Source organism: Panthera uncia, chromosome F1 (genome assembly GCF_023721935.1).
Source record: "Panthera uncia isolate 11264 chromosome F1, Puncia_PCG_1.0, whole genome shotgun sequence".
NCBI classification, from domain to species: Eukaryota; Metazoa; Chordata; class Mammalia; order Carnivora; family Felidae; genus Panthera; species Panthera uncia.
The window spans coordinates 29,890,065-29,916,324 of NC_064813.1; the positions used below are offsets into that span (position 1 = coordinate 29,890,065).

Sequence of the window (26,260 nt, forward strand, 5' to 3'; positions counted from 1 at the left end):
TTGGAATTTAGAAATAGGTTTCCTTGTCCTGGAGAGGTCATCTTCTGTCTCCTCACACGGTTTTGTGGCTCCTGGGTCTTGCTTTCCCCTCCTGGTCATCTTCCCCATGGCCATATCTGTGCTCGCTGCAGGAGACAGCTTTGGAGGCCTGGAACTTGCTGGCCACCCCACCGGGGTGATGTCGAGGTAGTCATGCTGGGTGTGACCCCTGCCTGCTTTGGGTAGCTCTCCATCTTGGTCAACACCCCACCCCTGCTGGACTGTCAAGGCAGATTTTCTCTTCCAGGCTCTGGAAGCTTTCGTGACTGCTCTAGACACTCCTGGGTCACCTCCCTGTTCCTTACGTAGGCATAGGATCGAGGACACTTTTACTTTATGTTAGTCTGAGTCAGCAATGGGATGGGGAAATCTGTCCCCTAGTTTAAAAACACAGATATTTTTGGCAGATAAGGAGAGCAATTTCCTTTCAAAAGTTCTGTTTAATTATTATTTCAGGAAAAGCAGAACCAAGACAAGTTGAAGGTGGGCCCGGCGAGAAAAGCAAAATGGGAGAGGACTCTCGGTCCTCTTCCAACTCTCTTTTCCCCTGGACCCAGGGAGTTGTGGAGGGCAGAGCCATCCCATCATAAAGGGCACAGGAAATGGGAACGGAAAGGAAGGTGTCTTGTTGTAGATGGTTGAAAAAGAAGAAAGTAAGAAAAGAGAATGCCAGCCCCTCCCAAGGGTGACAGGCTTGCTGATTTCATGCAAGTATTCATACTGGCCACTCGAGAGCCTCCTCTCTCCTGGGCAAGGGTCCCCTGTCCCCCAGGCCTTTTGGAGGTCTGCGGGTCTCTTGGAACTCACGCAGGCTGAAGACGGCAAGGTTTCCCTGGTCAGAGGCGTTCCAAGTCTGCCGTTAGAGACCAGGGCTGCTGCTGGCTGGCAGGACCAGGCCAAATCTTCCTGAATGCAGCCGTTTCGGTGGGGGGGGGGGGGGGGAATGGCAGAAGTTTTTAGTATGAGAGATTTTATAAATCATCCAGCCTGATAACATTCACTCTGCAGACAAGGGGCTCAGATGCAGTGAGGGAAAGGCCTTGCTCAAGGTCAGCCACAGGTAGGAGCAGAACCAGGCTGGAACCCCAGATGCTCTGACTCCTGATCCACTGTAGAGTGATAGCATTGGGCTGAAGCCATGCCCAGGAGGTGCCTCCGGGCCGGGACTGGGGTCTACATGTGGCATGATCTTCTGTCAGCATCTCACAAGGCTGGCCAGGACTGTGGAGTCCAGGTGAGCCTGTCCATGAGGGGCAGACTCAGAGCCAGGGTCCCAGGCGCCTATGTGGCCGTGAGTACGTACACAAAGTGTGTGCCTTGTACCTGCAGGTGTTTTGTGCTGCTCTCTTTCAGCTCCAGCACTTTCTGTCCCTGCAGGGAGCGCTTTATGCTCTGGCTGGTTCTCAGCAGGATCCCGCCACACTTCCACGTTCTCCTGGCTTGCACATCCCTTTAGCAGTTCTGCTGATCTGCTCTGACCCCTACTGGCACTGCCGTTCAGCCAGCTGCTCCCCCCCACGAAACTGCTAACCCCAGGGTATCTGTGCCTGGGGCCTCCCTGGCCTGAGTAACCCTGGCTCCACACGACAAATTAGAGAGGCATCTCCGTCCATTAAGTTGCTCTGTGCCCCCAGGGCCTTAGGGTCTCTTGGCTCCTCGACTTTGGCCGGGAGACTGAGGATGAGGGGCCGAGGGAGGATGGTGGGGAGCGGGTTCTATCTCGGAGGTGATAGTACACCGTCTCTGCCCACAGACCATAGCCAGAACTCAGTCACACGGCCTCACTGAGCCATACGGGACTTTGGGGCTTGAAATTCAGCCAGGTGCTCAGGGAGCGGACAACCCGGATTTGGGGACTGTCAGTCTCTGCTGTAAGGTCTAGCAGTTGCTCCCACCCTCTCACTGGAACCACGCACTCGGAGGTCACCAGTAAGCTGCCAAATCTAATGGCCAGATCTCAGGTCTTCTCTCCCTTTAGTCCGCCAAAATGAAGACGCTAGCTTCTGCATTTCTCTCTGTCTACCTGCTGCTTCACTGTAGGAAGGGACTCCTCTTCTTGGAGTCTCCATCTCTATCTATCCCTAAACTGATAACTCTCACACCTGTACCCAGAGCCCAGCTCTCTCTCACAAGGGCAGGTATATTCAGCTGCCCGTCACATGTCTTCGAGAGAACATCGCACAAGCATATCCCACTCGACGTGTTCACAGCTGGACTCACGATCTCATTTTCTTCCTTTCAAAGATGCTTCTCAATCTGTTTTTACCTGTTTAATAAAGAGCTCTGTCACCTGCTTGACATCATAATTGAAACCTCTGTGGTAGTTCACCAAGTCCTTCAGTTGTGCCTCCGAAATCCCTCCAGATCCAGTCGCTTTGCTCCAATGTGCTCATTGCTTTGTCTACAAACAGGACCCTGATTCAAACTAGCTGCCAAACCACAGGGGACTTCCTCCCTGAGCTGTGTATTCATTGAGGGGGAGCTCCCCAAAAGTCAGAGCAGTAAATTTGGAGTCAAAGAAGCCAAACTAGGGAAGCCCAGGGTCGTGAGTCATGGTGCTGGGGTCCAAGTCCCCTCCAAGATAACTGGCAATGTGCCAAGAGTTCTGAAAACCAAACGTTCACTGAGGTTGGCTGCTAAGAATGCCCCTATCCACCACCTGGTAACGTCAGGGGCTGTCTCAGCTCCCCAGTTCCTACTCTGAAAGAAGCAAATTCTCTATAAACTTGAAAAACTGTAGTATTATTCCAGGAGGGACAAGGGAAGTAGAGAAGTTGCTGGAAACTGGATTTACTAGGCTGTGTTCACACTTCTGCTGTATGCGCTGCCTGGCTGGCGCCCCACATCTGAATTCGGTCTCCAAGTGGCCGTTTGTTGGGCTGGGGGGAAGGGAGGCAGTCTGAGAAAGGCCCCTTCAGCATAGAAAGTGTCAAAGGGAGGAAACCCTTCCTTCACACCCACGCAGCCACACCACTTCCTGTCCGCAATCCCTCCCTGTATTGCACCAGCCCAGCCTTGAAGCTTGGGGTTTCCATCACTGAATCAGGCCCCAATTTTGGCCCCAAACCTTGGTTGAGAATGATGACTCTAACGGACAGGAAAGCGAGAGACCCAAAAGCCCCTCTCTTCTTTCCCATCAATGCTCATGAGGGCTGTGGGCTCTGTCCCAGTCCGAGTATACTCATGAGGGCTGTGGGCTCTGTCCCAGCAGGAACTAGAGGAAAAGGGGCGGCCCTGAATCTCACTGGCACAGCTTCCCTCCCGTGATATCCAGGAAGTCCTGGCAGGGTCAGCAGTGCCACTACAAGAGGACTTGCAGATGAGAGCCAGGGAGCAGAAAGAAGGGAGAATGGAGAGAGGGGAGAAGAAAAAGAGGGGAAAAAGGAAGGTGGATGGGAAGAGGGGGATGGGGATCCTTGAGCTCTGAACCTAAAGCATCCCTGCTCCTGGGGACGGTATGCTGAATCCCCAGGGGGATGGGCTGCTGGAAGCCCCCTAATAATGACAGGTAACTCGAGGGGCGAGAGTGGAACTAGCCACGGCCAGAGTGTCTGCAAACCCTGCTTGGAGTCAAGGGAACTTTCCTGGATTGCCCATTTGGAAACTGACCACCTTGATGAGATTGCCCCCACTTACCTATTTGGGAACAGAGGAGATTAACATATTCACTTCCGCCGCCTCGGGCATCACCACCGTTAGCATGACCCACACTGAAAGTCTGTGTTTAGCAGGTGCCGATGCACTTGGTGCGGCATGCTTGAAGAACTCGTGTCCTAAATCTGGAGTTGTGTGCAGGGCAGACTCTGGCCCTGGAGGCAGCTCACCTGCTCTTTTGGGTGTTCTAGCGTGACCTTTTCTAGTCCCATATTCTTAGGAAGATCAGAAATGTCATCGCAGATCAGACAAAAGGCCACTAGCCCAGAATTCCAACCACGATGCTGAGGAACATGTGAGGGAGAGTCCAGTGTTTACATTCTAAGACACCATGCTAAAAGTCCAGAGATGTACTTGGAACTTCCCTGGTTTCCCTTAATAACCCGCTATGTATCCATCCATTATCAAGACTCTTCTTGAACTGGTTTAAGTTCTCAGTCACCTCGTGCAGGGTGTAAGCTTCCATTCTGCTCTGAAACCACCCTCTGCTCTGTCCAAATCTAGGGCCACTGGATCATGGACAGAACAGGTGCCTTTGCCCAGGGCCTGGAAAGCAACACTGTTTCCCGAGCATCCCAGTATTCACAGAACTTTTGCAGTCCTTCCTCTAGACCAGTAGCAAGGCAAAAAAAAGTACCTTCCAAATGTCACAAACCCACAGGAGGCTCAATTTGCCAGGCAGTGGTTTCTGAAATTGACATAGTAAGAGAGTTGGAGAAATAACAGTGGGGCCAGCGTCCTCAGGTAAAAGGGTGGAAAGAACCGGTGAACGTACCTTGCAGTACTTCTCGAACGATTGCAGTAAATTTGCTAATTATTAATGGTTATTGAACTTGATTAGTAATTCATTACTTATTCTAATAATCAACTTATTGTACTAAACCAATACATTTATTTATAATAGTAGATAATAAAATGACTTAAAAGTAAAACTATCAATGATTGCTTGTTACTAATTTATGAATTAGCTGTTGTTTAAACGATCAGTAGTTAAGTGCCCACTGTGTGTGTGGGGGGGGTGGGGGTGGGGGACCAGGACCAGCAAGGGACAGACACCCCCCCCCCCCACAATACACGCACATATCTTAGTGGGCCACCTTATCATATAACTTCTGAAATCTCACCTCTAGACCTGCCTCAGTTCGAGGAGGGGAGATCTAATGATGTTCTCCATCTGGTCTGAACAGGGAACACTCCTACTTAGGTTGTAAACAACCACAGGACAGGCAGGGATCATGTTATTTAGCCACATATCCCTGGTTGCTTAACTCGGTGCCTAGCACATGGGAAACACTAAGTATATCTGCCTGAGTGATTGATGGAATGAATGGCTACTCCTTCTTTAGTCTTCATTCCATTTAAGCCCTCACCCCCATTCCACACCCTCATCACTTAATATTACTTCATTTGTAATGTGAATTTCTTGGTGTTGTTTCCCCATTTAAGGGCATGGACCTAATCCACTTCCTTTGTTCCTATAATTCCTTATCTGTGTCAATTTGCCCGGTTTAAATTAGGGATTCCTGTAAGTCAGCAGTGAAGTTGCTTCATAAACATCTCGTAAGCATAATGTCGAAAGCACAATAGGTTGATGACGATGAAGGTAGAGGTTTGGGCCAGAAAGCACACAGGAAACAAGTCTCCAGGTTTTCTTCAATTTTATGTAAGTGTTGTAAATAGTTAATTATATTTTTATTTGTTCTACAACATTATTATTTAAGTCTTTAATATTTGCTTAGGGGTACTTATGTGTACACAGAGGAGTTGGATACACAAATCCAACTGGCCTGGAGGAGAAAAGGAATGAAATTTACTAGATGGTTCTTGTAGGGAGCAAGTTCAAAGCAAAACTATGTATTGTCTAGAGGACACTCCTCAGATTATCTAATTAAGACATTTTCAGTGTCTTTGAGCAATTTTACAACTCTGTACATTATAGTTAATTGGTAGCAATGCAAAATAATTCTCACCTCTAGACATGCAAACTATGTCTTGTCCGTAGAAGTCAATTTACTTTTCTCCCTCCCTCCTCCTTGAGAAACCAGTTTGCCTCCACTGGCACATTCACTTCAATATTCCAGACCTATAAATATGCCTGTTCTTTGGATTCTCTTTTGAACTGGTGATAACTGCTCAGCTCCCCCATTGGTTAATGACCTTTCATATTTATGATCTTATTTAAACTTTCATGAGTAAAAATTTGTACACCTGTTTTTTCATATCGGAAAAAGAGCCATGACTTTGCCTTTTCTTTGAACTTTATTTTTAATTACTTTTAATGTTTATTTATTTTTGAAGGAGAGAGAGACAGAGCGTGAGCAGGGGAGGGGCAGAGAGAGAGGGAGACACAGAGTCCGAAGCAGGCTCCAGGCTTCTAGCTGTCAGCACAGAGCCCGACGCGGGGCTCGGACCCACAAGCTGTGAGATCATGACCTGAGCTGAAGTCGGATGCCCAACCGACTGAGCCACCCAGGTGCCCCTGAACTGTATTTTTAAACAGGGCCAAATGACCCTAGTGTTGTTGGACGGTGTTCACCTCATGTGGACAGAGACTCCGAGAAAAGCCAGGCAGTGTATTGGTATTGAGTGTCATCTCCAAGGACCTGAGTCTCTGGGATCATTTCTTCTGTTTTGCTGTCCGGGGCTCTATTATCCTGAGTCAGGTCCTCAGATTTCCTGTTCCTCCTCCTTATTTTTTCCTTTCACTCCAAGCATCCTTTACGTCACATGCTAAATGTCATTTTCTCCAACGGTCTTCTGTGATCCGACAAAGCGCTCCCCTTGACTCTGTCTGTAGGTCACAGCACACACCCCATTCTATTGTTATTGCTTGTTTAAATAAGTGAATACCCAAATGAATGGATCCTGGCGTGAAAGATTCCACAGCATCTTGTATCTGCCTGTTCTGTTGTCTAACTTCAGTGAGAAAACTTCTTGGTCCTAAACCGAATCTTTGTGGAAACATTTTCCTGTCTTCTCTCCCACTGGACTCATCACCTTTTCCCCTTTATTGTGTATTTTCACATGCTTGGAAACCCTTACTAACACCTGTTCCACCATTTCTTTTTCATATTTCCCTCTTTGTCTTTCTTTTTTCCCCCCTCCTCTATCTTCTTTAATAAACCACAGAGCCCACAAAACTACCACATAACTGAACGTGTATTCTCAAATAAACGCTTAGAAGGCAGCAAGACTCCCAATACATCGTACCTCAGGCTGTTCTCCAGCAGCCTGGGATATTTTGTGGTACATCAAAGGAGCGGGCATCTCCCCGAGGCCACTCTTGGAGTGAACCTGCAGCCAGGGTGCACAGATCTTCCCACCTCCAAAAGAAAACGATGAGTCATCTCCTCCCACCCCCACCCCCCCCCCCAGCTCCACCGCAGGAAGCTAGGAAAGTAAAAGCATTAAAAGCACACTGGGCCCCAGGTCAGCCTGAGCAAATCTGTGCACTTACCCAGACCATTTCTTTATAGTAATAAGGAGAAAGGTGATGATACATTTCACCAATATGCAGACCTCTTTTCAAAGCCTTCCAATTTCACCCCCTGGGGCCCATACACATGTGGTTGGTGGTCACCGAACGTTCTTGGCCTTCCAGCATAGTGGCTGAGAAAATATGGAATCCTGTGTCTTTAAGAACTGAAACTGTGTAGAAACAGGATTTGATACCCCGTAGGAGACAGGAGACTTCCCTTTTGCTGCTCAAGTTTCAACTTCAGTTATCAGGAACTGAGCAGGGGGGGATAGGACCTGGAGCTCAGCAGCACAGGTCTGGGAGGCTGTTGCTTTCTGGAGATGAATACACTCTTCTTTCTTTTTGAATGTACCTCATCACAGTGAAAAATACGTTTAAGAAAGTCCCTGGTTGACTCTGCACGTCCCAAGTGTTCGCTGGAAGAGAGAACACCCCGTCTAGTTCCAGATGCTGGCCGGTCCCAGGATTCCCCGGCGCTGCCCTTGGTCAGGCTGGGTGCCCCGTGGGCATGAGGTGCAACCAGCCCCTGGAGCAGGCGCCACATCGCCCAGCTCAACGGGCTGGCCAGAGAGCACGCTGGCCGACGGCAGAGTCGAGAGGCCCTACGGTGGAAGGCTTTGAGAGTCACATAGTCCAACCTCCCTTTCTTCACAGCTAAGGCTGTCACAGCCCAGGATGCCAGCAGTGTGGCGCTGAGGACAGTCTGTGCGTGGCATGGTCAGGCCTGTCAGGAATCCAAGTATCTTGACTTCCTGTGGTGTGGCTTTTCGGCCCCTTCCACAGAGTTACCCAAGCCACTGCCTCACACAGGCTGTGTTGGGGGATGTGGTTGTACTGGTGTATCTCGCTTGTCCCCTAAACCCATACACCTGATCCATTCCCCGCTCTTCTCTTCCTCCGTGTCTGCAGGCTGATCCCTCCATCCTTCACCCCGTGCTCCCCTGATGGCTAGTTTCCAACTGGTGTTGACCCATGAGAGGCACCGGGAGGAGACCGGAGAGTGAAAGCAGGGAGAGATTGGCAGGCTATTTCTTCCTTGTCCCTCCTGGTTTGGAGCCTTCATTCTGGCAGTGGCTGCTTCCTCTGTGACTATAGCTTCTCCTGCACTGGCAACCCCTCCTGCACAGCTCATTTGCCCTGGGCCTCAGTGGTACCGTCCTCTCCCTCTGCCCCTTCAGGCCTAGAGGCGGTAACAGCTTCCCGCTGATGAAATCCCTCAGCTGCCTCAACATCCCTTGTTGGTTCCCCCAAGTCCTGCCCACATCCCTGTAAATTGTCCCTTCATTAAAGTCTCTTCAGAAGAATCATCAGAGTGGGATCCTGGAACCTGACAGACATGATGATGAAATTCTAAACCAAGGGGCTAATGAAGTCCATGCTAAATAACACTACCACCACAGGCAGCAAAACCACGGAGAAAATGGCTTTGTACTTGCTCAGAGCCTAAGACTCAGTGTCTGTCCAACTAATCAACGCCCAGAGAGCACGTTTCTCACCAGCAGGGCCCCCCGCCCCGGCCCCGGAGCTTAAAGGGTGGCTGGCGTTGGCCCATCTCTGGCACTGCCTCCTGGGCTCTGACTTCCTGGGATCTCTCTGTGGGATGTGCAGAAATTATTCTCTCAACCTCTCTCACCTCCAGTCCCGTGTATACACCCAGTCTGCTCTTTATTTCCCAAAGCCTGGAAAACGAGGCCATCATCCACACAGCTTCCTCAGCTACAAACTGCAGTTGCCCGGGTTCTGGTTCCACCAAATCCAGTGCTCCCCGAATCCATCCCTGTCTTCCCTCTGTCTTCACTCTGTCCCTATAAAAGCCGCTTTGTCCGGACTAGCAGTTCTCAACCAGGATCAACTGGGGAGTTTTTGCAAATGCAGATGCTTTAACTCTCCTTCCCTCTGCTTCCTAAGGAGATATAAAAAATTTTGACCAGAATAGGATGTATCTTACGACTACCCAGACCCCCACATTTTGAGTTCCATTGGTTTTGAGCTTCATTTTCTCTTACTTGGAATCCCTTCTTCCCTGGTCTCCTGCCTCCGAAAGCCGGTCCGCACACCAGTGGAATTATCCACCAAAAGGCCAAATCCGAGGAGTTCTTTCCCTTGTTTAAGAAGCTTCCGTGGCTATAACGATAAAAACCAACCTGCCTGGCCAAACAAAGCCTTTTGCCATCTGGTTCTAACCTATCCTTTTAACTTCATATCTGGAGGTACAGAGAGAAAAAAGCAGACGATAGAGGAGCCGAGAGGGGATGGACACAGACAGGAGACGACATTAAATATTTAGGGGCTCCAGCTGCTGAGGCCAGGACAGGAACCTTGGATCCAGGACTGCCCTCCAAGCTGAGAATCCATGAGGTCTTTCTAAGGATTTCCATGAGACTTGATCTTCTGGATAGTTTCACATGCAACTCCTTCATTTAACTAAATGGGATGAATTTTAGTTCCTTATGATCTGGAAAACCTAAGTAAATCAATGCCTTTCATGAATGTCCCCACCTGTTAAGTATTTAGTCACCTTTCAACCCACAGTTCAAATGGTGTCTCCCTTGAGGAGCTCTTCTGAGTTGGAGCGATTCACTGATTGGAGTGATTCTTCCCTTCTCTCTGCTGTCTCCGTTAAAGCATTGGCTTTGTTTTATTCTTTTTTTTTTACTTGAAAAAAATTTTTTAACGTATTTGTTTTTGAGAGACAGAGAGACAGAGCATGAGTGAGGAAGGGGCAGAGAGAGAGGGAGACAAAGAATCCAACACAGGCTCCAGGGTCTGAACTGTCAGGTGTCATGACCTGAGCTGAAGTCGGATGCTTAACTGACTGAGCCACCCAGGCACCCCTCTTCTATTTTAGATTCATTGTATTACTTTTAAAATTCCATGTAAATTTACAATCACCTTGTCAATGTCTAAAATCCATAGTTGTGAAAAAATAAATAAAAACCATAGTAGTGTGCAAATATGATTGCACTGAATCTATGGATCCATTTGGAGAGACTAACATCTTGATAATATTGAGTCTTTCAATCCATGAATGTGGTATATCTATTCATTTATTTAAGCATTCTTTAGTTGCTCTCAGCTTATATATGTTTTTTACATATTCAGTATTTTATAATATTCAATGTAGAAGTCTTACACATCTTTCATTAAATTTACCCCTAAGTATTATATGCTTTCTGATGTTTTTATGAATGGGATTTATAAGATTATAATTTCCCAATTGTTTGTTGCTAGTGTGCTGGTTTTTGTATATTGACCCTGTATCCTTTAACCTTCTTAAGTTCACTTATTAATTCTAGTTGGATTGGGTTCTTTTTAAGATTCCTTGGAGTTTTCTATGTAGCCGGTAAATAGAGAAAGTTTTACTTTTTGTTTTCCAAATTTTGTGCCTTTTCATTCTTTTTCTTGTTTTGTACATTGGCTAAGGAATCAGCACAGTATTCAATAGGTGTGTTAAAAGCAGACATGCTTTCATTGTTACGTTAGGGGAAAGCATTCAGTCTTTCACCACGAAGTATCTTGTTAGCTGTAGGTTTTTTTGTGTTTTTTTGTTTTGTTTTGTTTTTTTTTCAGAATTACCCTTTATCAAGTTGAGAAGTTCACTTCCATTTTTAGTTTGCTGAGAGTTTTTAGTCATGAGGGAATATTGAATTTTTTCAAATGTTTTTGCTGCATCTATTGAGATGATTGTTTGATTTTTAAAATCTTGTATTCTATTAATATGGTCAATTGCATTGATTTATTTCTTTTTTCTTCTTTTTAAATTTAAATTCAGGTAACTTAACATACACATTGATTTATTTTTGAATGCTGAATCAACCTTTCATTCCTGGGATAAACCCCATTTGGTCACGGTACATTCTTCTTTTTGTATATTGCTGGATTCGATTTGCCAACATTTTGTTAAGAATTTTTGCATCCATCTTCATGAGAAATAGTAGTCTGTGGTGTTTTTGTTGAACTTTTTTGTCAGATTTTGTCATAACGGTTTATTTTTTAATTAAAATTAAATTTTTAATCAAACATAGGCATAATTTTTTCAAAAATCAACTTGTGCTAAAAGGTTTATGGAACAATTAGAATTAGTTTTAGCTACAAATATAGCAGAAAAGCCCAGGGGCGCCTGGGTGGCTCAGTCGGTTGAGTGTCCGACTTTGGCTCAGGTCATGATCTCATGGTTCGTGGGTTTGAGCCCTGCATCGGGTTCTGTGCTGACAGTTCAGAGCCTGGAGCCTGCTTCTGTGTCTCCCTCTCTCTGCCCCTCCTCCACTCATGCTCTGTCTCTCTCTGCCTCTCAAAAATAAAGAAACATAATTAAAAAAAATTTTTTTAAAAGCCCCAAATACTTGTTCTTAAACAAGAAACATTTTTTTTTTCCCATATAAAGGCTGTTTAAGGTGAAAGGAGTCAAGCTGGTATGGCAGCACCATTGTGTCACCAAAGACCCAGGCTCATTTTCTTTTTCTACTTATCCTTAGGGTCACTTCATATTCCAAGATGGCTGCTGGAGCTCCACTCATCAGGTGCAGCTTCCAGGCCAACAGCAAGACAAAGGGGAAGAAAAGAAAAAGGGTATCTGTCTCTCACTTTTACAGAGGCTTTCCAAAGACCCTTTTAATTATGTTTCTTTGATTACAATTTTATCATATGGGCACATCTCGTTGCAAGGAGGGTTGGGAGATATAATCTTTTAGCTGGGTATGTTGTTGAGGATTTGGTTACTAAGGAAGAAGGGGAGGGTGGATACAAGCAATATGCTGAGCAAAAGAAAATCCAGGACACAAAAAGGGTATATACTATATGATTCCACTTAGATGCAACTGTAGAAAAGCCGAGTCTAACTTATAGTGACAGAAAACACATCATTGATTGTGGTATTGATCCCAGGATTGAATAGGATGGGTACAAGGAAACTTTTTGAGATGATGGAAATGTTCTGTGACTCGATTGTAGTGATGGTTATAAAGGTGTATAAATTGATCAAAATTCATCCAAATGTGCACTTATAAATTATATTTATTATACCGTATATAAAATATACCTCAACTTTATTGTTGATTTTTTGTAAGTATGGAAAATCCCAGCACTACAATAAAACTGCTCTTAAATTTTGTTTATCTCCTTATCTTTATGTGACTGAAATGAGAATGCACATAATGACTTTGAATTGTGCCTTTTTCACTTAACATTATGTCATAAAATTTTCCGTGTTGCTATGTTAATCTTCATAATCACCATTTTAAATGACTCTATAATTCTTTGGGAATTGAAAGTGTTATCTATATATTATATATTCGTATATACACTCAGAAAAAAATATATATATTCACACACACAAATATTCAGAAATACCAAATAGTGCACAGTAGAAACTAAGTCTTCCCCTCCAGCTCTGACCTTCAAGGCCCCTTACTTAGAAGCAGTGGACAATACAGTTTGTAATATGTACCTCCAGAAATATTCTATGCACATAAAGACCTATATGCGAACACTTCCCCCTCTCCTTTTAGACACAAATAAGACAATACAAGATGCTTGCTGTTTCACATAATACATCTTGGATACACCATCTCGTGTTCACACATTGAGACAGACCTCATTCTTTTGAACCACTGCATAATATTCCAAGGATGGATGTTCTATAATTTACTAAACTAATATTGATAAACACTTAGGGTGTTCCTAGGGGCTTTCTTTTCCTATTACACATGCCACAAGATGTAATGTTGAGGTTTCGACTCAGCTGCCAAGTTAGAGAATACATTCCAAAGGAATTGCTGGACTGTATGAAAAATTTACCACAGAAGTCACTGGAAGCTGGTGACCTGATCACTGAAACTTCTTAGCTACCCCAAGGATAGAAAAGGGTGGAGAGAGAGGAGATTGTGAAGGGCTTTGTGAAGGCTGCCTCCATGCCCTGAAGATAAGAAAAAGAAATTTAACAGGGTAACTCAAGGAGCTTGATATACGTCCCTGCAGTGTGGGGGACTCAGCAAGCCAGGGTCGCCTTCTGCCTGGAAAGTGCTGAGGGGAAGGAATGCTGCCTTATTAGCGGAGAGAGGGGGTGTGGCTGCAGCCTGGGCTCGTCTCATGGGCTCAGGGTTTGTCCCAAGAAAATTACACACGTTTCCCTGTGCAGCAGTTGGCGTGGGTTGTCTTAAGTCAGTGCCAGCCCTGGTCTGCCCTTGTCTTTCTCTGCTGTCAGCTGCAGGCTCAGAAGCCCGGTCTTAGCTCCTTGCTCACGGAACACAGCCTGTTGCCCTCATATCCTTAGTGCAAGTCAGGAGCAGACACTCCTGGAGCCAGGAAATGGACCTGGACACAGCTCTCAGCCTGGCTCCTTGCCTTCAACCCTTCCTCAGCCCTTAGTGTGGTAGCACACCCTGTGGGCTGGGCTGAAACAGAGACCTCGTGGATCACTGTGCTGATCCTGAAGGGGCTTTTCTCTTCCGTTTCTACCACCCGCACCAAAGACAGGCGCTTCCCTTTCACAGGGTGCGTGCAGACCCCCACCCTCCCGCCACCCACTGTCCTCTGGGAGAGTCTGCCTTCTGGGCTCCTTCCCCTCATCGCTCCTCCCCTGCTACAGGCCAGCAGCCAAGGTCACGGCGCACACACCCCTTCGTCGTGTGATCTGTCCTTGCGTGCCTGGGTTGTTCTCTCCCTGCTGCCCCCATTCTCAGCCAGGCCCAGAGCTGGCTGCCTCCAGAACAGAGTACATGGTTAGTGATGACCAGCCGCTGGTGGCATCATTGGAGCACAGCAAACCCTGCAAGGAAAGTCAGTGCCCATGAAGATAATACCCAACCCAGCACCGCTTTTGTAACTTTAACGTGCGCTGGAAGAAGCTGGGCGTCTTGCTAAACTGCAGCTCCTGACCCGGGACATTTTGACGGCTGCAGAGTCTGTGTTTCTAACAAGCTCCCAGGTGATGCCATTGCTGCATCTGTGGGCAAAACCGAGTGGCAGGCACGTAATACATTCCAAAGCCACTGTGATTTGTAAAAACGTCTTTCTTTAGGATCATGTCATTAATTCAGAATGATTGAGGTAGGGAGCACAGCCTGAGTTTTAGAAAGTAGATTCTTTAAATATTGTAGAGTACCAGGGCTTTTGCTTCTTTCAAAGAGATGTATTTTCACTGGATGGGGTGGCAGAGGGTTAAAAAAAAAAAAGAGGGTCCCGCGGATCTGCTCCAATGAAGAGGAAAACAGAGTCACAGGTCTGTTTTCCTGCTGAACTACAGGGCCTTGAAACAGCTTGGAAATGGCCTGATTCTGTCTCATTGGCTAAAATGCTATAACTGGTTACCTTACCCATTGCTTTCTTGGCACCCAGGGCCCTTTTTAGTTTCTTTCCCCCTCGTCCTCATGGAGTGTGCTCTCATATATTCATTGAATACATGAACAATGAACTGAATTTGTTTGCTTAGAAATCAGTTTTCTCATAGATGGTAGAAAAGTAAACTTTGGGGGCACCTGGGTGGCTCAGTTGGTTGGGCAACCTCGGCTCAGGTCAGGATCTCACAGTTGCTGGGTTGGAGCCCCGTGTCAGGCTCTGCGTTGACAGCTCAGCGCCTGGGGCCTGCTTAGGATCCTCTGTCTCCTTCTCTCTGCCCCTCCCCCGCTTGCACGCGCTCTCTCAAAATAAATAAATAGACATTAAAAAAAAAAAGAAAAGAGAAGTAAACTTTGGTGTCATCCCTACATTGTTGCAAGGTCTGTGCACCATCCAGATTAATGACGCTTTCCCAAGACCTTAGCCCAGGGCCTGGCACCCATTTCCTTCCTGTGCCCCTGCATGCCCGGGGATTACTCAGAGGTAGGTGAGTATGTTTTCCCAAGCAAGGCTGAGCAATCGTCTTCACTGCCCAGCAATGATGGCTTGTAACAGCCCATTTATTATCACCACTCCCTGCCTATGTCAGGTACGGGTGGGGGGAGGGGGGCGGTGCAGGAGGATTGACAGGCAAGTCAAGAGGCTGCTTTCAGAGGCTGCTCAGTAAATTGTTGCAAGGTTTCTCCCTGAGTCATCAGGGCAGGAAAGAGCTTGGAGGACTGGGATTGTCCTACTAGCGGCTGAGTTCTCTCTGGGTGTGAGCAGACACAGATGCCTCTGGCCGCCACCCCACCAGCTGCCGCCTCATTTGCCTGATGATTTACATGCCTGGGCCTTGGACACTCACCCGGAGGTATGTTTCTGGGCTGTTTGGGTAAATGCATGCTTTATGCCTATCTGTGCAAGTGAGGAGTTTTGGGGAGGGATCAAGGATCAGGAAACTCGATTTCTGGCTGTTTCCTTAATTCTGCATTTCTACCAGAGATGCCTGCTGCTGATGCAGGCATAGCCATGAAGTTGGAGCATCTCACTCGAGTCTGCCTTACAAAGAAATTCATGGGGGGTCCTTGGCATTGGAGAGGGGTGCACAAAGAGAGCTGGTGAGCATAACCCTGGCTTTTGAGGAACCGACAACCTGCGCAGGATCAGAAACAAAGCAAGATCCTAAGAATGCTCACGGAGGAACCTCTGTACAAATGGGCTCAGGGGGCATAAGGGCACAAGGGTGGTGACCACGTAGGGGTCAGAGGTACTGTGGCCTGGTAGAAGGCAGGGGTGTGTTAGCTGGGCCCTCTGGGGAGTTAATCTATCCAAGGTCTCTGTTTCCCCTGTATAGCAAGAATAATAACACCTGCCCGCACAGCTGCTTTAAGGATTAAATGAGATCATGGATGTGAAAGACCTAGACCAGCAACTAGCTCTAAATGGCCTTGGTCACAATCATTATTAGTGTTAGTAAGATAAAACTATGGATCAGCCATGGTGCTGCCTTACATATCCCACTTGCCTGCCGCCTTTCCCACTGTGAGGAAGGGCTGCCCTGAGTTCCTGCAGTCCCCCCCGAACCGTGAGTGTTCTTTGGGGTCTATAGTGTCAATGCTGGACAGAGCACAAGGTGCCACCTGCAGCCACCAAACAGGATGGACCAGAATGAGGCTGAGAGGCCCGCTTGAGGGCAACACTTGGGACCTCAGCCTCAGGACCATCCCCAGCCAGCGGGCTGTAACGTGTCAGCGGACCAGGAGGCTGCATGGTGAGTGGGTAAAAGCACAGAGCCAAACGGGATGCAAATCCTGTGCTCTCACCAGTTGTAGGACCTTGGCAAGTTCTTTAACCTCTCTGTGCCTCTGTTTCTTGATCTGCCAAATGAGGGTAATAACAGTACCTACCACACAGGGTTGTTGAGAGAATCAAGGAGGCCAATACATAGGAAGTGCTTGGAACAGTGCCCGGCACAGAGTACACACGATGTAAATGGTAGCTATTCCTATTTAGCAGAGGTCCTTGGATGTGCAAACCTGGGTTTTGTCACTCTCTGATCATTTTGAGGGGGTGACTGGCATGTGTAGGGTAGTATTAGGAGGGGGTGTGGCCAGAAGACTGAGGACAGCCAGGTGGGCGGGCAGAGCCCTCCTTCAGGTCTGTGGCTCTGCAGGGAAGGAGAGGATAAGGTTGGCAGCCAGGAGAGAGGAGGGCACCAGCCTGTCCAAGGTCAAACACTTCCTCTTACTCGTATTCTAGGAGCAGGGAGCTCAGGGCCGTGCCCAGGATGACATTTCCTTGTTCCGTAGATAGAGAATGGCTGTGTCTACAGGACCCTTCGGGGGACCACGTCTGTCAACAGCAGCCTGCACTTCCTAACCCGTGGGGCAGCCCCTCAGTTTCAGGATTGGGGCCTGAACCTTACCGTGGTGACATCTGACTTTTCCTAGAATGATTTTCCTTCTTTCCATTTCCTTCTTTACTTAAAAAAGAAAAAAAAAAAAAGAAAAAAAAACCTTGCTGTGTCATATCTTTTTTCATAAGTCACCTTGGGGTGTTCTTGGAATAGGCAGAGAATAAACATACTAGTTCCTGGAGTCCTTATTTAGCTTTCTTGAAGTTTTTACAGTATCTATCTATCTATCTATCTATATCTACCTACCTAACTATCTATCTATCTAATATTCAGATTAAAGCCGTGAGAAAGATCCCAAGCCCCCAGTTCCAGGCATATTTACCAAGCTCTAGCTCTGAGGAGCCCTGTTTACAAACCACCAGTCTGCTCCATAGAAACTCTGCAATGCTTAGTATGACAGTTTGATACAAAAAAAAAAAAGGAAGTAAGATGGTTTCTTAGGACCTTTAGGGCAATTTGCTAACTACTGGTGGACACTAACTGCTAAAGAATGAATATGGGTTAATATCCAATAGGAAAGCACTATGAACAAAAACAAAAGTCCTGTTTACCCTTCTATTATATAAGATAATCATCTGTGGGTTTAAGTAACAATTAGGCCTTAAGTGCTACTGATGGAGTTTAATAATTAAATGAGTCCTGGATGTGAAATGTATAAGAAAGCATTTGAAAGTAGTTTCGGAACTGAATTTTAACTGATGATCATCACAACCTGTCGGCTGCCTCAGTTTCCCCATACACTGAATTCCCTGTTCCTCCAAATGCTCCCACTTTCCCCTTTCTCTCCTTTCATGTTTAACTCTCGTTCCTCAGAACCCAGCTCCTTCATGAAGCCTCTTCTGATCCATCCCGTGCAAACCCTGTAGCATTTTGTCACTCTTAGGCTTCTGTGTATTCAGATGCGGGCCTGGCTCCCTCCCTCCCCCGCCCCCCCCGCCCCCCCCCAAGGAACAAGGTGGTGTCTGAGTCGCTTTGCACACAGTGATCAGCCCACACTAGAGCAGTTCCACCAGTAACAGCTACTGTTCTTTCCTAATTCTGCCCAGTACCTAACTCAGTGTCTGCTTCTCAAATAATTACAACCTGTATGGTGACGTTGGTATAAAGACAAACATAGTAATATAATGTATTAAAACATTTTCTTTAGGGGTGCCTGGCTGGCTTAGTAGAGCATGTGACTCTCAATCTCAGGGTTGTAAGTTCAAGCCCCACGTTGGGCATGGAACCCACTTAAAAAAAAAGAAAAAAAAACATTGTCTTTATACCTAAAAATTCATTTTTTTAATCTTGATTAAAAAAAAATTAAAACATTTTTGTAAGTGCCCCCTGAAGTATTATGGGCCCTTGGCACTATGCAGGTGTATAAGGCCACCATTTCCTGGTTTGGCAGACTTGGGCAATTCACTTAAGTCTTCTGTGTTTAGTTTTCTTATTTATAGATTGGCAATGATAATAATATGACCCAGTTTACAAGATTAAACGTTAGCTATTACTTATTTAGTATCGCACAGTCAAAAGTAGAGGAACAAAAGGAAAAAAAAATCTAGATTTCTTCTTATGTTCTGAGCCAACCTCAAATCTAGTTTTTCATTTTATTCTTGGCAAAGACGGACTTCCTATTTCAAAGGAAAAGCGCTATAAAAACAAACGAAATCAAACCCAAAGCTCTTTCCGAAACATCCAAGGACTCTTGCCAAACAGCAACTTGATGAGTTCACAGTAATGAATCAGAAACACACGCTTTAGATTTCCTTCTCAGAGTCCCAAGAGGAAAGCAGGAAGGCGAGGACTTCAGAGAGCAGTTTGCCATGCCAGCCTCACTCTGCCAGCTGAGCGGGAGGTGGGGTCGTCTGAGAACCCCCCCAGACAGCGCCCCCCACTGCCGGGCTCAGCTCACATTTGTCCTGTGTCCTCCCCCAGAGAGCAGGAGGCCCTGGCCAGAAACCAAATTACTATTACCAGGGCACCCCAAACCCAGTATCTGGTTACTGCTTAATCCCTGACCTCTGATCCATTCATTCCTAGCTGCAGGTAGGATTTCTAAGAAAGATTTGGGGGGTAGAGGTGGTACATCTCTGTGGGTGATGTTTTCTAGGAAACTGAGCTAGCTTCCTGAGAGATGTCACAAACTGGAACCTTCCAAGTGGCTGGCAGGGGAACTCTGGAATGACTCAAGTGAGGACCTGAACCAGGAAAGGATGGGTTATGGCCTAAAACCACACCCTTTTCTCATTTTGTCAAACAGCATCCGTTTCAATTACAGCTTCAATAGCACCGCCCCCTCCCTGCCAACCAGGAAGCTTTCCTAAATGAACCAGAAGCCCTTTCCACCCCAGGTTACCCCACCCCCCACCTCCAACACTGTTATTTGCATTTGCATATGCAGTTAGCTTTTTAAAAAAAATTTTTTTTAATGTTTATTTATTTTTGAGACAGAGAGAGACAGAGCATGAATGGGGGAGGGGCAGAGAGAGAGGGAGACACAGAATCCGAAGCAGGCTCCAGGCTCTGAGCTGTCAGCACAGAGCCTGACACGGGGCTCGAACTCACAGACTGTGAGATCATAACCTGAGCCAAAGTCAGCCGCTTAACTGACTGAGCCACCCAGGCGCCCCTGAAGTTAGCTTTTTTAGTGACAAGGAGTGATCTCTGAACAGCTTCAGCAGGGCCCTCTGATGGAATCTAATGAGCCGGTGGCAGCTTGTTTAAAGATCTTGGCTGAGGTCTCAGAGCCTGTTTGCCAGGTAATCAGTCAACACACGTGGACTGCTTGTGCATCGTCAGTAAAGCCTTTTTTTGCAGGCACTGGTTTGTGCAAGACAGAGAGACGGTGAGGGGAGCACCCAGCTCTTAGAAATGGAGAAGTCGGGAAGGACAGAAATAGAAGCCCCAAAGAACTCCAGACGTAAACATCTCTGCACTGGCTTGTTCACCTGTGTGACCATGCACAGCAGAGGCAAGAGTTCCACGCTAATCCGGCCGAGGTTCTAGAGCCAGGGTCCTCCCCCTGCCTTAGCAGGCCTTTATATGGAACACATGTTCTCTCCAGTACTGAGTCGAATCAACACGGAGCTTTGCCGCCATCTCCTACCCACCCTAGACATCCCCCCTGCCCTGGGAAGCAGAAGGGGCTCCCTGGCCTAGAGGTGAGTAAAAAGCTCTAGCTCTTATCACTCAAAATTGGACACCACTTGCCCCACGGCAGAGAAGGGGGGTGGTCACTCAGCAATTGTAATGGCAGGTCCACGCAAGCACCCACCACCTGGAGAAGACAAGATGGAGGAAGAACCGTAGCCAGAGGCTGTGGTTTGCGGCGATCCGCTATGACCCGCTTTAATTACTGTGTATCAGGCCCGGGGCCAGTGCTGGGCCTTCTGAACACAGAGATATCCAAGACAGCCCTCTGGCCATCAGATATCCTAGATGAAGTCAGCCCCAAACCCAAGGCTGCCTGGACGAAATGCCAGATGACTGGTGCACGCCCGCAATAAGAACACACCAGTAAGATCAGTGGAAAAGAAATACCAATGGTAACATTTACTGAGCACTTACTACATGTCAAGCGCTATGCTCCCTGGCTTACATATATTTAATTTTTCCAGCAGTCCGTGAGGTGGGTACTAGAATTACTCCCATTTCATCTATGAGAAAAGTGAGGTTCAGGAGATGAAAGAGCTCCGCCTGGCGGCACACAATTTTATATGTCTTCTTTTTTTTTTTTAATGTTTATTTATTTTTGAGAGACAGAGAGAGGCAGCATGAGAGGGGGAGGGGCAGAGAGAGAGAGAGAGACCCAGACCAAGAAGCAGGCTCCAGGCTCTGAGCTGTCAGCACAGAGCCGGAGGAGGGTAGGTGGGCTCCAACTCACAAGCCGTCAGATCATCACCCGGGGCTCGAACTCAAGCCACAACCCACAAGCCGCAAGATCATGACCCGAGCCCAAGTCTGACGCTACACCGGCTGAGCCACCCAGGTGCCCCTACAATTTTAATGGCAGATACAGGATTCGAACTCAGAGTTCCGCCTCATCAAGTGCGCCTGTGCACAAACGTACCCGTGCATGCTTTTCTTAAGTGATGGGAAAAGACTTTGGGAAAGCAGGCGCCGGGACTCTGACTCCTATTTGTAACTGATTTTTGACATAAAGAAAAAAACTTCGATGGCTGTTTTAAAGTCGGAGGGTGCCTGAGGGTGAAGAGATCATGTGAATTGTAATTAAAAATTTTTCTTAAGATCGAAGTAGAGTTGGCATACAATGTTGTTTGTATTCGTTTCAGGAGTATAGCCTAGTGAGCGGACAATTTCATACATTACTCAGTGCTCACCATGATTAAGTGGAGTCCCCATCTGCTACCATGCAACAGTATTGCAATAGTATTGAGCTGCAAAGAGGTCATTTCTGAGGCTTCGTTTTGCAATATTTAAAATCCTCGCCTTGGGAGCGGGCTGAAATGACGTGTAACGTGGGAGGGCAGTGGGCTGGGACCGGCCGGCGGCGGGGAGGCGCTGGGGGACAGAGGGAGGGAGCGAGAAGCCGCTCGGCCCGCCCCGGGGGCCCTGCCTGGGAGTCCCGGCGGAGTCCCTGCCCCGAGGGGTCTAGCTTCCCGAACGCGGCCGGCAGCGGGAGGGAGCGGGGAGTCTCCTCCACGACCGTTTTCCGCGACCTGGGGGTCCCTCTCTTGGGGCCGGCCTGATCCGGTGGGTGCTGGTCTCCGGTCCTCGGAGCTGGGGTCAGGCCAGCCCCGGAGTCTCCTGAACCACAGCGCCATCTTGTGGCCGCGGACGGGGCGCGCCTGGGCTCCTCTGGCTCGGGTACCCGGAGCTCTCCGCCCCTGCGCTGGTGGGCCCCCACTGGCTTCCTCCTGGTGCAGGGAGCCCACGGGGGAAGTGGGCCTGGGTGCCAAGATCTGCCTGGCTCGGAGAACTGCCTTTTCATAATGGAAGCATAATGGAAGGAATGATCCTTAGATCCGGGCAGGCCTGACCCCTGCCCCCTTGATTGTGAGCTTTTGTCCCCAAGCTCTTGACCTCCATTTTCTCACCTGGAAGAGGGTGTAGTAACACTGGGTGGAGATTAAATTACAAATCCCTTAAAGCAGTGTCTTCAGCAGGAGCTCAATACGTCATCGATGGTGTCGTTGTCCTCCGTCACTGCAACAGGTCTCAATGCCGCGGACACTCATGATTGGCAGATGGCAGGTGCTCTGGGTGCACTGCAAACTAGCAGTGATGCCTTCTGAATGCCAGCTCGATAGTAGGACAGGCGGAGCACTAAACATTTGCCTCTTTTCATAAAAGGTAACAGTCTGGTTGGTCTTGCACACCATGTAAAAGTATCTGGCTGTCCTATTCTTCAGCCCAGAAGAACGTTCTATCGTCACAGTCACTCCTGCCTCCCACACCTGCCCGTAGGAGGCCCTCTTGGAACAAAACTGTCCCACTCCTGGTAGGCATCGCCGTAGCGAGGAAAAAAGGGCATGGTGTGGACCTGGGGAAAGGTACTAACTTCACCAAACCTTGTTTCTCATCTGCAAATCGGAGATATTAATTCCTACCTCCGAAGGCTTTTTTGGGGGGAATTAATTGAGGTACTCATGTAAAACATGTAGAACAGTGGATTTAGCATGCATTAGCATCAGCAGAGAACTTACTGAAATACTAGTCATTGGGCCTCACCCAGAGTTTCTGAATCCGTTTTTCTGGGGTGAGGCTCAAGAATTTGCATTTCTAATTTGCATCTCTGGAGATGTTGGTACAATCTGTCCAGGAACCGAACTCGGAGAAAGGCTAATCCAGCACATAGTAGACCCTCAATTAACGTTCACTGCCATTCCCCAATCACCCAGGTATGCATTAAAAGGAAGAATGAGGAAATATGGGGGAGTATTAACCCGAATCCAACTAAGTGAAAGTTGCAAACCCTGCACCCGGCTAGTAATAGGAACAGCTCCATGTAACAAAGGTTAATTGAATGTCTTCTTCTGTTCATTTCTTTCACGTGCTTTGCTGGGCGGTGCTTCACTCGCGCTCACCATCTCATCTGAGGCTCCTCGCCGTCATCCAAAGGGCATCTCACAGAGGCGAGGTGACTTGCTCAGGGGTCCAGAGCTCTGGGAGGCGAGGCACAGACTCGGCTGGGGTTGGACTATGCCCGGGGCCCTTCCCAGCTGCCCTCAGACACACGAGCATGCTTGTAGAGGCTGGCTCTGCTGGCCCATGTGCTCACCCGGTTTGGGGTCAAGGGCCGAATGGTCTCCCCTAGCCAAAGAGCCAGCCAGGTTCTTTGACTCTCTCTCTCTTCTCACCCGTGGGATGCTGGGTACTTCCAGAGCATGAGTTGTGTCCTGACCTCTGGCTGCTTGCTCTGGGCCCCCAGGCCCCAGCAAGAGGAGGAGGCCTATGGGGTTTGGGGTAGAGTCAGCAGTTCTCCCCCACCCCCCGACTTGGCATCCAGACCCTACCCAGGCCCTGTGGGTCTCAGAAGGAGTCCCTTTTCCCCATCCCGGCATCTGAGAGGCCACAGAGACCTGGTCTGAGCAACACGTGAGCGAGCCACCTTGAGGTCTAAAAGGAGCTGCTGCCCTCCCCGACTCAGCCTGGAGGGGGGAGGGGTGGAGCACTGATTGCCTGGACTCTAGGACACCAGGGTTCCCAGATTGAGTTCCTATGGTTGGTAGAAAGAACAAGGCCTTTAGAACAAAAGAGCTGGTTTGAACAAACCCCAGGTTTCTGCTGCCAAAACAGCTAGGCAGGCTTTAAAAAATCTCTCTATTTCTTTGCCTGTGTTTATTTCCTTTTCTGCAAAAACGGGCTGAGGAGGACCTGCCTCCCAGAATTGCTGTGTGGCCTGAATGCCAGCTGTGTGTTCAAGATGCTGGCACCTAATGAGCCATTCTTCCCCTTTGACATCCATCCCCATCCCTACGGTCAGCCTGTCCCTGGGGGTACACAGGCGGTGAGCCCAAGTCCCTGCCTGCTGGGAGCTTCTACCCCACAGCCTCGCCCAAATAGGACTAAAGCAGAAGGTCTGAGACTGGATCTGACTGGGGGTGTTGGGTACCGGAGGCGAGGCCGCTGGTCCAAGGGACGGGCACCCGGTGTGTGAACCCTGCAGCCGGGGCACGAAAGCTGGGCTGGAGTCAGAGCAGGTAGCTTGGTAATGGTTTTCAGGGCTTTGCCTTGGAGGTGTGGAGAGCCATGTGACTCACTGCTGTGCCAGCCAGGGAGACTGGAGGCTCCTCCATCCGGCAGCCTCTGCCCTTGGCACCTTCCATTTCATGTTTGTTCGTTCGTTCATCTGTCCCACAAATCCTTGTCAGAAACCCTGAGTGTGCTGGGCCCTGGGAACACAGGCCCGGGTGATGAAGACGGACTCCATTCGGGAAGGACTGAGGTGGGTTACCTGCCATTCGTCCCCGCTTCTCCTCGCCAGGCCATGAATGAGGGTGAAGGTAGGCAAGTAGGAGCTTTCCTTCAGGTGCCCGGGATTCACCCCTTTTCTCATGGGGTCACAGGGAAGGCCTGATGGAGAAGTTTCTGAGGCTAACTGGTCTGCTCTGGACTCCTGCAGAGATGTGGATGAGAAAGGAAGAGGCATTGAAGGTTATGCCTGGGGGACGCGGCTATGGGACGGGCTTTAAGGGAAAAGGGGTCAGTTTGGTTCCAGTTCCAGTGTTTTCTTAAGTTTCTTTTCTTTTAGAAGATGAAAAGGGAGTCCAGAAGCCCAGGGTGGGGACGTTGATGGATAAGAGGGAGGGTGGAGAGAGGGCAAACGCTTCTGTGGCCCCAGCTGCCTCGAGTCTTCCTTCCCCATTTTTCTGTCTCTGTCTCCCCTTCTTCTCTGGCCGTCACCTCTGCTCTCTTGTCTCCTCAAAGCCTCCCCCTCCCAGACTATCTCTGAAGCCCCGAGGAATCACTGAAAACTACAACGACCCTCAAACCTGCTCCCCACCTCTGCATCTGCTATCCAGATTTTGCTTCAAAGTTTTGTCCCTGACTCACAACTAGAAAAGAACTCCTGATGAGAAAAGAGAGAGAGAGAGAGAATCTGGGGGTTTCAGTTGGAGAGTGGAAGGAGCCTCCTTCGTGCTCAGGTGACGGTGACTCTGCACTGTGGCTAGTGAGCTGTCAGTGGGATATCACCACCGACCCCAGAGCCCACACCAATCCTGCTAAGTGGGGAAATTGGCTCTCTGAGGTCTGATTAAAGGCTAAGTGACACAGGGTGATAGTTAAGTGACTTGTCTACGGGTATTAAATAAAGATTAGTTCTCCTGTCCATTTCCTCCTCCAACTTTCCTTGGAGGTGCCAGATATTCCTAAGACCCCTCTTGTCGTCTCTGTGGCCATGGACCACCTTCAGGCCTCTTGCCCAAGTGCCAGAGCTTAGAGGTGGTTAGAAGTTTTGGCGTAAGAAACCTGGGTTCTTATTAGCTGTGGGAACTTGGCCAGGGCTTAACTTCTCAGAGAGTTAGTTTTCTCATCTGTAAAATGGGGATAATAATAACATTTCCCATTGGGAGGCTGTGAGGAATAAATGAGATAATGAATGTGAGGGGCTTAACATGTTGCCTGGTAGACAGTATGTTCTCAGTGTATGTTGGCCAATAATAATGGCAATAATATTTCCACTTGGATGGCCTGCAAGCACCTTGTACTCGGTAGTTCTTCCCTACAAACCAGCTCGCTGGCCTCACTTTTTAGTTTCCTTCCATGGAGTCAGCATCCCTCCATCGTGTCCTTGGGAACTTGGCCACTTGGATTCTACTTTGTTCCTTCCTCATGATCGGTCTACCATCGCCCCCATGCCCAGGCTCAGCCCTTCACGGGTCTTCCCTGGGACTCCCTGACCTGAGTCCCCTCATTCAATCCCTCCCGCAGCCATCAGATTTAGTGTTTGGATTATGCGACTCTCCTCCTCAAGAACCTCTAGGGACTCCTTGGCCACTACTATAGGTGACTGTCCACTCCTCACCCTGATGGCTGTGGTCCTCCACTATGGCCTGACATACCTCCCACCCTCCTCCCTGCCCTCTCCCTCCCCCAACTTTTTCCCTTGGAAGGATGCAACTGTCCCCACCGCCCTCCTGCTCCCCTGTGTGTGCCCTGCGAGCAGGACAGACTCGCAGAGACTATCCTGCATAACAAAAGGAATCTTTCGTTGCTGCCCTCGACCCACCAATAAACCTGGTCCACTTATATTCGTCAAGGTCTCCAGAGGAATGGATTTAATAGAAGGTGTATCTATAATCTATGATCTATAATCTATACACATGCTCCTGTCCAAAGACTGTCTGTGGTAGAACCAGGAAGAGCCAATACTGCAGATGAAGACTGAAGGCAGTTGGCTGGAGAAT

At 48.2% G+C, this 26,260-nt stretch overlaps 1 long non-coding RNA gene across 1 annotated transcript in view; it reads left to right on the top strand.

The window, feature by feature from the left end:
* The first annotated feature begins 15,094 nt into the window (after positions 1 to 15,094).
* LOC125925293 (uncharacterized) overlaps positions 15,095 to 26,260 on the top strand; it is a 155,189-nt gene continuing 144,023 nt past the window's right edge. The window contains exon 1 of the long non-coding RNA XR_007458771.1: positions 15,095 to 15,359. This is a non-coding gene — a long non-coding RNA (uncharacterized LOC125925293). The remainder of the gene's footprint in view (positions 15,360 to 26,260) is intronic.